This window comes from Aedes aegypti, chromosome 2 (assembly GCF_002204515.2).
Source record: "Aedes aegypti strain LVP_AGWG chromosome 2, AaegL5.0 Primary Assembly, whole genome shotgun sequence".
NCBI classification, from domain to species: domain Eukaryota; kingdom Metazoa; phylum Arthropoda; class Insecta; order Diptera; family Culicidae; genus Aedes; species Aedes aegypti.
Window position 1 is genome coordinate 473277690 of NC_035108.1, and position 9992 is coordinate 473287681.

General features: G+C 37.6%; 1 protein-coding gene and 1 long non-coding RNA gene across 4 annotated transcripts in view; one reads left to right on the forward strand and one right to left on the reverse strand.

Moving 5' to 3' along the window:
* The window catches only part of LOC5567344 (rap1 GTPase-activating protein 1), a 513675-nt gene extending 508676 nt beyond the window's left edge, over positions 1-4999 (reverse strand). For 2 of the 3 annotated variants that reach the window (XM_021848361.1, XM_021848360.1), the window contains exon 1: positions 4820-4999. The gene's annotated coding sequence lies outside the window, so the exon portion shown is untranslated. The remainder of the gene's footprint in view (positions 1-4819) is intronic. The other variant, XM_021848362.1, reaches the window with a different exon arrangement.
* LOC110677251 lies at positions 1869-2503 on the forward strand. The gene is made up of 2 exons (XR_002501052.1): positions 1869-2058; positions 2128-2503. It is a non-coding gene; the product is annotated as an uncharacterized LOC110677251 (long non-coding RNA).
* Positions 5000-9992: the final 4993 nt, after the last annotated feature.

A 9992-nucleotide genomic window follows, 5' to 3' on the forward strand; every position in this document is an offset into this window, starting at 1 on the left:
TGAATAGCTCGCACAAAACGGGGAGAGAGGGTTTCCCGTGGGGGCTTCTTTCATTTGAGGTAAAATATTCTCATATTAAACTACTCTTACGAAAGTACCACTATTTAAACCGAAAAGGCATGAGCATGGATGAGCGCTTTGTAGTTGCATTCCATGGTTGACCAGAACAATACAAAATGGCACAGAGTTTTAATAAATGTGGCTTGGGATTAGCTAATCATTGTGAAAGTGCACAAATCGAGAGTACACAGTTTTAAAATCAACAACGTCGCTGGCCATGCCTAATGCGGTCATCGAGAAAGGGAAGGAATGTTAGTTTGATATTCTAATAAAACTATTAAACTATTAGTTAGACAACCATTGTTACTCACTCCCGCTGAAGCAAGCTACACAATCGCTGAAACTAACACTTCTGACTCGATCGGGTCATTTTGTTTTTCGCACCCCACCCATTTATATTATTTACATTATTATAGCCAAACAGATTGGACAGACCTGACATAGAGCAACGAGTGCTAAAAAAAAATAGAACTTAGTTTGTTTAAATATCGGGTCTTTCAGTAGCAAGGAAAACAAGCTGCTGATTTCGATCGCAGACAAAACAGCCTGAGTTAGCCTATTAACGTTCAACGTTCCGTCATCGTAATCATCGCCATCATCGAAACTTAAAAAGCAGTTTTTCTGTTCAAAACTAAAAACTATTCGATGAAAATGTGTTCACTGTTCATTTTCCAGTAAATTTTCTTGATTTTGAGTGAAATAACTGCTTTTGAAAATTCCGAAATCAATGACGGATCCTGCCCCCTTAACATTTTTCCAAAATGATCGAAGCTATTTTTCGTCCTGAAGCCAGAGATGAATTTTGAACGCACATGTTCTGTGAGCGTTCACAAATGTTCTTCTGATTGCTCTCGTGTTCGTGTTCAGCTTTTTGAACGAACACACGGTCACTTGATTGAACATGGTGTCGTGTTCTGCAAAATTACAAAGGCGTATTTTTGTTCTTCGACTTTAACGTTCCACCATTCAACATACCAAGTTTTGTATACAGCGCGAATCCGCTGGTTGGGTCACGACATCACCAGAACAAGCGAGTTTTATGCGCTAGGGTTATTATTCCTTCTTCTTTCTGGCGTTACATCCCAACTGGGACAGAGCCTGCTCATCAGCTTAGTGTTCCTATGAGCACTTCCACAGTTATTAACTGAGAGCTTTCTATGCCGATTGACCATTTTTGCATGCGTATATCGTGTGGCAGTTACGATGATACTCTATGCCCAGGGAAGTCGAGAAAATTTCAAACCCGAAAAGATCCTCGACCGGTGGGATTCGAACCCACGACCCTCAGCATGGTATTGCTGAATAGCTGCGCGTTTACCGCTACGGCTATCTGGGCCCCAACGCGCTAGGGTGACGGTCGTATTTTGGACCCCCTAAGGAAGTGATTTTAGTTTTTTGTCCCAATTAATCAATCGCACAGCGTAACGCTTACGGCGTAACCAAATCAAAGAACATGCCAAAATGTAGAGAAAAACCTCCTCTTTGAAATAAAAATGCTCATACGGTCATGTAGGGTCAAAAAAAACGTCGAAAATAATGGAATTGTGAAGCACAGTTTTTCATTATTTTGGACACACCAATACATTTTAGACCCTCATAGAATATATTTTAGACCCCGGTATTTTTCATCGTTTGGCGACAAAGTCCACGACACTGGTTTTTTAAAATGCTTGCCCATAGTCTAATCAGTTGGTCTTTCGATTTAAACTGGTAAATTTTCAGAAAAAAGGGCCAAGGGTCCAAAATATATTGGTTACCCTAGTTGCCAAATGGATATGCGCTATCTGATGAAACCAAGGTATATTGAAGAAAGGTACAGCAATCTAAGCAGTCAGTGGATGCGGGGATGTGGGGGTGGAAAATGAAAGCTGGCGAGTCGGCGAGCTGGCGAGTTTGTTGATGTAATTTTTCCTCTATTGGTTGCTATCGTTTCCATAGGATTGTTTATTATTGATTCATCAAGACCATAATAAGAAGGAAAACTCAAAGCATTTGCAAGTAAGTTCATTGATAGTATTATCTTAAATATAAGTATAATTTTGTATTCCGTAAACTCAAAACATCTAGTTTAGAGTTGCTTTCATCCAGGGGACCAGCCAGAAGAGCAAATGAAGGCTCTTACCCGTAGACACACGGCAAAGGTCTGTCGATAGAAAAAGGAAGATCGCCGAAATTTCACGGTATCGCGTACCATCGGCTGATCAACGGAATTCAAAAGATGAGGAGCTTTTAAAATTATCGACACTACCATAAACTAACCAAAGTTCTTACTTTTTAGCAAAGAAATTTAATCGTAACAGTCAGATCGCAATGAAACACGACATGACCTATGAATCTTTCGAGTATGTACTGCGCTAGTTCTCACTCTGAACGGGAGCCGGTCACACGATTAACTGTAACTGTAATATATATTACTCAATAAAATGGAATTGAATATCTCGAATGCATTCCGGTAGCCAATATTCACAAATTTATTCATTATCAAGTGTTACCGGCGGGTACCATTGCAAAATCAAAAAGCTGCTTTGCTCTGACCGCCACGCCGCCCAACATCAACTGGTTCCACCCCGTCACACCGGACAGGCAGCCCCGAAAGAAGCTCCATTCCGGGTTGGTCCACAATCACCACCAGCGACCAAAATCCGCCCGCTACACCAGCCAGCATGTCGCGGCAGCACGCAGGGCCGCTCCCACCGGCAGTTCGCATTATCAAGGGCCCAGGGCCGCACTCATCTCGCCACACCAGTCGGCGGCCCGCAATAACAACCCGTCGCATCCCTTCTGCAGTATCGATCTCCAGCTCCTCGACGTCCATTACCACATCCGTGGCCCTATGGCCCTATCGTCCTCAAAAGCTCGAATACAAGGTAAATCCAATTGATAGGTATTCCACACACTCTCCGAACATCCGAATCCTCCCCACGCCAAAAACGCCCTGAGACCCGGAACCAAAAGACGTTTTAGGTACCCATCCCAACAGGCTGCCGTGGCTAAGACCAGTAGTCTGGGGCTTTTGCTGGTTCCCTTCTGGAGCTGAGCGGTTTCGGGGCCACCAAATTGTAGAGTCTTATAACTTCAATTATCTCGCTGTTGTATTTTGAACTACACTGGCTTTTCCTTTACTGCACCTACGTTCTGACGGTGTGGCTCGCGCGACATTTGAAAATCCACTTGAACCGCAGTTTTTTTTTGTTATTCGTGAATGGTATGATGCTGGGTGTGAACAGTATTCTGGAAGCGTTCCAAAGAATTTAAAACTGAAAACAGAACTGACGTTTTCGAAAACAAATTAGATTGAGGGGAAACACTTTTTTAATTTCATGGCTTGCTGACCTGATCGAGCATAATAAACCTGCCAGCTGTCACCCTTTTTTCCAATATGGCGGAATGCTCCATTTGACACATCGAATTACCTCCCTTCTAAATACCTTGGATGAAACGCTGTCAAAAATCGTAAAACCACAGATAAAGTAAAACTCTACGTGGATAAATCACAATCTATAAGCTTAATTCAAAAGAGTTTAACGAACGGATGAAAGTCATGCGTTAACGGGGCAAATCAACATTCGAGTATTAAACGTATAATGTCATAAATGCCGCTTGTTTAGAAAATCAAATTTGTAACATACAAAAAGATCATTGTTAAATATGTAGTGCATAATAGTATGCAAACAAATCGTCTGAACATTGGAAAATAACCTTTTCTAAGATTTTTTAGAAGAAAGGTTGATAAAGCTCTAAACGATTATTTAACCGAGTTTATCGTGCGATTTAGAACACCCGTTAATGAGCCTAAGATTAACAACTGACATCGTCTAAAATCCCGCTATCGTAGTATTTTCGTTTTATAGATGTATGGTAATGAAACAGAAAAATTAATAATAAAAGCAATACATTTATATATTAGATACAAACAATAGTTTCTTGCCAAAATTGCCCGTGTTTGTAGTTCTCGTCGGAGAAACGTCCGTATGCGAAATGTGTGACACCTCGACCAGACCATTTCTCGTAATGGAAAAAGAGATGTGGTAGTAGGCGCTGAATAGGCCATGCTATGAAAATCAAACTAAACTGCAAGCTTGAAAATAAAAATCGATTGTTTACTTTTTTTTCTTTTCTTCGATGTACGATTGCCCATTGCACGGTGACATCATCAGAAAATCGCTCTCTTTCCCTCCTTCGGGAAATCTGAAAACAACGGTGCCAGTACCTGTCAAAGTTGACAGGTACTGGCACCATTGTTTTCAAGTTTTGTTGGAGAACGAAAGAGAGAGAATTTCACCGTGAAATGCCTAATTACTGTTTCTTCGCGAGTCAAATCTAAGTCTCTTCGAGGCTATTCACAAAATAGGTAACAAGTTTTGGAAGGGAAGGGCTGAAGTGTTTCGGCTCATACAAAAATTTCAATTTATCATACAAAAAGCTGAAACATGAATTTCGTTATTTCGTTATGTCAATCTCACAGTCGGTTTTTTGTTCTTTCCGATACCGCTGGTGTCAGCGTTGCCAACCTTCCAGACGTGTCTGGAATATTAAGGATTTTTGAGGCTCCATTTTACAAAAATCTGGAAGATCCAGATAAAATTTGAAATGAATTTTTAAGGTTTTGTAAATAATTTGTAAGGTTTTCCATGTACGACATAAGCGATACAGACTTTTCCAGACAAAAAAATTCCACAATCTTCCGGATTTTGGAAAAATTGACTTGCCATCCCTGGTGTATCATTTTTAAACTTTTCACAATAAAACAATAACTTACCTACTGTTTTCGTTGAAAACTATCGAATATGTCACAAAAGTCACAAAACACAACCCATTTTCCACTTTATTATCAATCACAACCGCGAATCATTCACTATTAATAGAATTTCCCACGAATAACTGTATACGACTGAAGATAACGGTATTCAACGAAAAAATATCAAGGTCGTCTTCACCAGCGCGTCGTGAAAGCTCCTAGTTAAACCGAATTCGCGGCTCGAAAAGCTAAGAAAAAACATCGCACGCGCGCATCAAATCCGGGCTACCAACACGGAGAAAAATCAGCATACTTAGCTATACCATAAAAACGTACCATTCAGTGAATGGAATAAACCATTAATGTACAATATAACGTATTGGATACAATACAGCGTATTGTAATTGAATGTCGAAGCAACATTATTCTTGTTTGCATAAACGATTCAAAAACAATATAATATATTGTAACAGAACACTGTATTGTTTTTAATTGGTTTTATACCTTACAATTTTGGTCAAATTCCTATTTTCGCGTAAAACAACTGTTGCTTTTTCTGTGTAGCTTGTCTGATAGAAGTAAACAAAACAAGTTCAGAAAGCAAAAAATGTTGGGTTCAATTCAAAAAGCAAAAAAAGCAGTTTTGTAGAAGTCACTTGACATTAGCTGTAACTGTAAGCTGTCAATTATTTTACTACTGTTGGCACGAATATCCGGTAAGTTGGGGGAAAATCCATTCAAAATACATATTCTATGCTTTTCACCACTAATTGAAATACAGTTCGTTGAATTGTTTTTGTATTGTACAACAATACACGAATTGCTAATCAAGACAATACATGAACAATATATCGTATTGTATTTTCAAAATGTATGTATGAGAAAATATCTATATTTGTATTGTTACGATAGGCAAATTTAATGCGCCACCAGCATAGAGGTCGCTAGGTAAGAAGGAGAGAAATGTCATTGAAAATGTTTGTTTACGTCCAAAATTCAATTTTTCGACCCAAAAATTAGCTCATAATCAATTAATTATTAAACTATTTTCCATTGGCATAATCATTTTGACCCTTTACTCTTGCGATACGCATGATTTCACAACAAATTTAGCCACAAACAAAGAATCCGGATGTTTATAACCTATGTAGCCAAACACCAATTTTCCAATTTTATCCCACAAATCGTACATGAGCACTGACCGGATCTGTACATTTTGGAAGGAAAAAAAGTTTATCATGTTTTTCAATGCTCTCTGATCGTCTACAACATAACTATTTCGAGAAAAAGTGTAATATGTGTGCTCCTTCCTATGCTGCACACGGTGCGTTCTCAACCCAACCTCTTTTATGACGGTTCTCCTACTAGCCACCAGATGTCGAAGTGATCGTTCAGCTTTGAAAATATTAGCCTATACTAAACCACCCATACATTATATTGGAAAAATCTCATGTTCCATACAGTGAACTGTTCAAAACAATATATTCTCGCATAACTTGTGATCTCACCCTAAAAGCCATTGGTAACCGAGTGTGTAGCTTGTAGCTACCGAGGAAACAAATGGATTTACACGTTATTCAACAATGCTACGATGAAGAGAAGATCCTCCTCTATCTCCCAGTGGTAATAATTTTCATCCAGGTCCATTAATTGACGAAGAAACAAGGAGCTACACACTCGGTTACCAATGGCTTTTAGGGCGAGATCTCAAGTTATGCGAGTATTGTAATTGTATTGTCATTTTACAATAAACTGTATTGTATTTCCAATATATTAAATGGTACTGTTACAAAACGTTATATAGTTTTTGTATTGTATTTTTTATACGAGATTGTTTCAAACTCAAGAATGCATTGGAAACTAATCAATGAAATTGTTGTTCCAATCTTAGGTTTTAGTTAAAACTAACAATGATTTTGGTAGTTTCAAATCAATTTATTCGTTTATGTCAAATAACTTATAGTTTATGTCAAATAACTTTTTTTTTCCTTTGCTGTCTTTAGAGCTCGGACCTATGTCAAATAACTTATAGTTTATTTCTATCATTATTTAGGTTGTTTGTTTTTGTTAAGATATCTGAGAATCAAATTGAAGTTTTAGGTAGATTCAAACAATATTCAACATCAAACTGAACTACTTTGCGGTGGACAACTCCGTTTTACTTTTTCTAGCTGGAAGTATTAGTGAACGTATTTTACACGTGGAAAAGTTACAGTACTACTAGTAGTAATTATTTTGATCTGTTACCCTTTTCATGAGGTTTTGAACGGTAAGTGTTACATATTAAGGCAGGTTTGCTACTGACAAGAAAAGGAATCGCCTATCTCGATGCGTGGAAAATTTCTTCCCAGAAATGGTCCAGAAAATCACATTTTTCTGATCGCAGTACGCGGTTGAGAAGAAATGTTATTTCAAATGGAGCTCTCTGTAGGAAATTTCTTGACCCATTCAGTCAAGGAATTTCTTTACTTTACTTGAGCGGAACAGCATACTTAGCTTTATTCATTTTCTTATTGAGTTATCCAGCTTTAAGCTAAGTATGCTGTTTCGCTCAAGAAAAGTAAAGAAATTCCTTGACTGAAAGGGTCAAGAAATTTCCTACAGAGAGCCCCCTTTGCAGTGACATTTCTTCTCAACTGCGTACTGTGATCAGAAAAAAGTGATTTTCTTGACCATTTCTTGGAAGAAATTTTCCACGCATCGAGATAGGCGATTCCTTTTCTTGTCAGTAGCAAACCGGCCTTTAGTTGATTGTTTAATCTGTTTTCAGATAATGGACAATGGATGCCAGCCTCCACAATGGTTTTGTGGCTCCACATATAACAAGATGTGACTTACGTCCAAAAGAGTAGGTTAAAAAACATAATGAAATTATCTATTAAACAAATCTACATACAACAACATTGTTATCCACACAGGTTTTGATGATTTCCACCCATTATCTTGCATGAAATGCTATGCAAACTTCGCTGCACATTTTGGACTGTCTGACGGTAAAATGCATTGCAGTTGTAGCATATTTGAAAAAAAAAAACAAAATAAACATTAAAAATTTCTCCTTCTCGCCGTTTGGCCGAATGCCGTTTGGCCGAACGCCATTTGGCCGAGTGCCGTTTGGCCGAATCATGAACAAAAAAAATCAAATTGCTACAACGCTGATGTGTAGGATTCATAAGTGTGACCCAATAACTGATAAGCTAATTAATTTGTTGATTTTTATGATGTGACGGGACGTCACGTTTGTCACTATATAAGAGCTCCAAGAGAATGATAAAATCGCCCCTTTTATTCAGGACGAAGATGTGAACTCCACACTTCACGTTAAGACTCTGAGGTGATGATTGATTCACCACTGGATTACCAATGGTGTAATAAGGTTTCAAGTGTTTTTAATGATTTCATCAAAAAATTTTCCTTCTTTTAAGCATAGGCTATTCTTTCTAGTTATACTGGTTCCATTACTATCAGCAATGATTGACCTTATATTTTAATTGGGAATTTTTCCTTCTTCAAATCATCGGCAATTCTTTGTCGTTGTACTGGTGAAATAAATGTTTATATGCATTGCACTTGTTTTAATTTTTATAAGAGATTTATCCTTCCTTTGTTCATAGGCTGTTCTTTCAAGAGGGAAATATTTTTCATAGTTAATTTAATTGAAGTTCTTTTCAAAACATATTTTTTTTAGCTCAAGGGTTAACTTACACACTCCGAAAAAATCATGCGATTTTACGTCTTTTGGATGCACATAAAAGAAGCGGGCAAAATGACGTGAATTTGTGTCTCATATTAAATACGATGGTTTCTGATTCGGGAAATGTCAATCATAGCGGCATCGTTTTCATGTCCTTCATCATGTAAAATTACATTTTTCTTTCAATACATCTTTCAGAACCCATTTTTACGTCATTTCATCTCTTACATACTGTGCCATTCAGTCATAATGTGAATTACGTCCGGAGTGATTTTCATTATTTTTAAGAGTGTAGATGAGATATCATTCTCCTCCAAGATTAAAATTACAACTTGGGAACTGAACACTGCACCGTTTCTTGAATATAGCAATAAACGACTCGGTGAACACTTACGTTAAAGAAGTACACTGTTTCTCCTTTGTGAAAAGAAGAAGCCAAGACTTGTTGATGTCAGAACTATGACATATATTACTTAGTACGATTCGAGGGATCGAAGCAAGCCGATCCAGCAGAAGGACGAATAAGTTTTAAACTGTTTCAGTTACTGTCAAAAGTTAACTACAAACGCGATGCCAAAACATCTGCTGGTGGCTATTACCACTAGCATAGCATTAAACAACTGCTTACATTTAGGATGTTCTTCTTTCAGCTCTGACTGTTTCTTTAACTAACACTAAAAAGCTTATGTATATAATGATGATATTTCCTATTTTTAGGAATAAGCTGAATAAGTTCTTTGAAATTCATAATAAATCCATGCTAACTGTAATTCACTTTTGTTTTCAATTTCGGCCAAACGGCATTCGGTCAAATGGCGTTCGGCTAAATGACCCTTTTGGCCAAATGGCGTTCGGCCAAATGGCATTCGGCCAAATGACCCGGAACCTTTGCACTCCATAGTTATCCGATGGTCCAGGGGTTGGAACACCGGAATTTCCTCCTAGTGTTCTGGCTCTTATCATAGCCTAGGCTTAAGCGCCATTACTCGCTCTCTGGAACGATAAAATGAAAAGAGATATAATTTTAACAAAATCTTAATTCTCAATACTTATTATCCTCTAACATCATTCCGACAGTTTATATGTGATATTAGAATGCTGTTCTTAAAGTAGTATCGGACATTACGGAGATGAAAAAGTATTGTTGTAGAATATCTACTTTGCCAGAGGTCAGTGACTTTTTGACTCCAATATTTATATCAGAAAGTTAGGTGAACGAGGAGGTATTGCTTGAGACTAGAAAGAAAAAAAAATATATATAAGGGTTTTAGTGATTGACTCTTCATTATGGGTATATTCAGTCAGAGGCTGGTTCATACCCGCGTTAATAAGGGTTTATTATTCACAGATTTCATTACATCTTAAAAAAAAAAACACAAGATTTTAGTTTGTTCCAATAAAGTGACATTGTTGAAGTAAACTAATATTTTGTTTGTGATAGACAATGATGAGAGTATGACGTCTATTTGTCTGTGTGTAAATGTTCTTTTCAATTTGAAA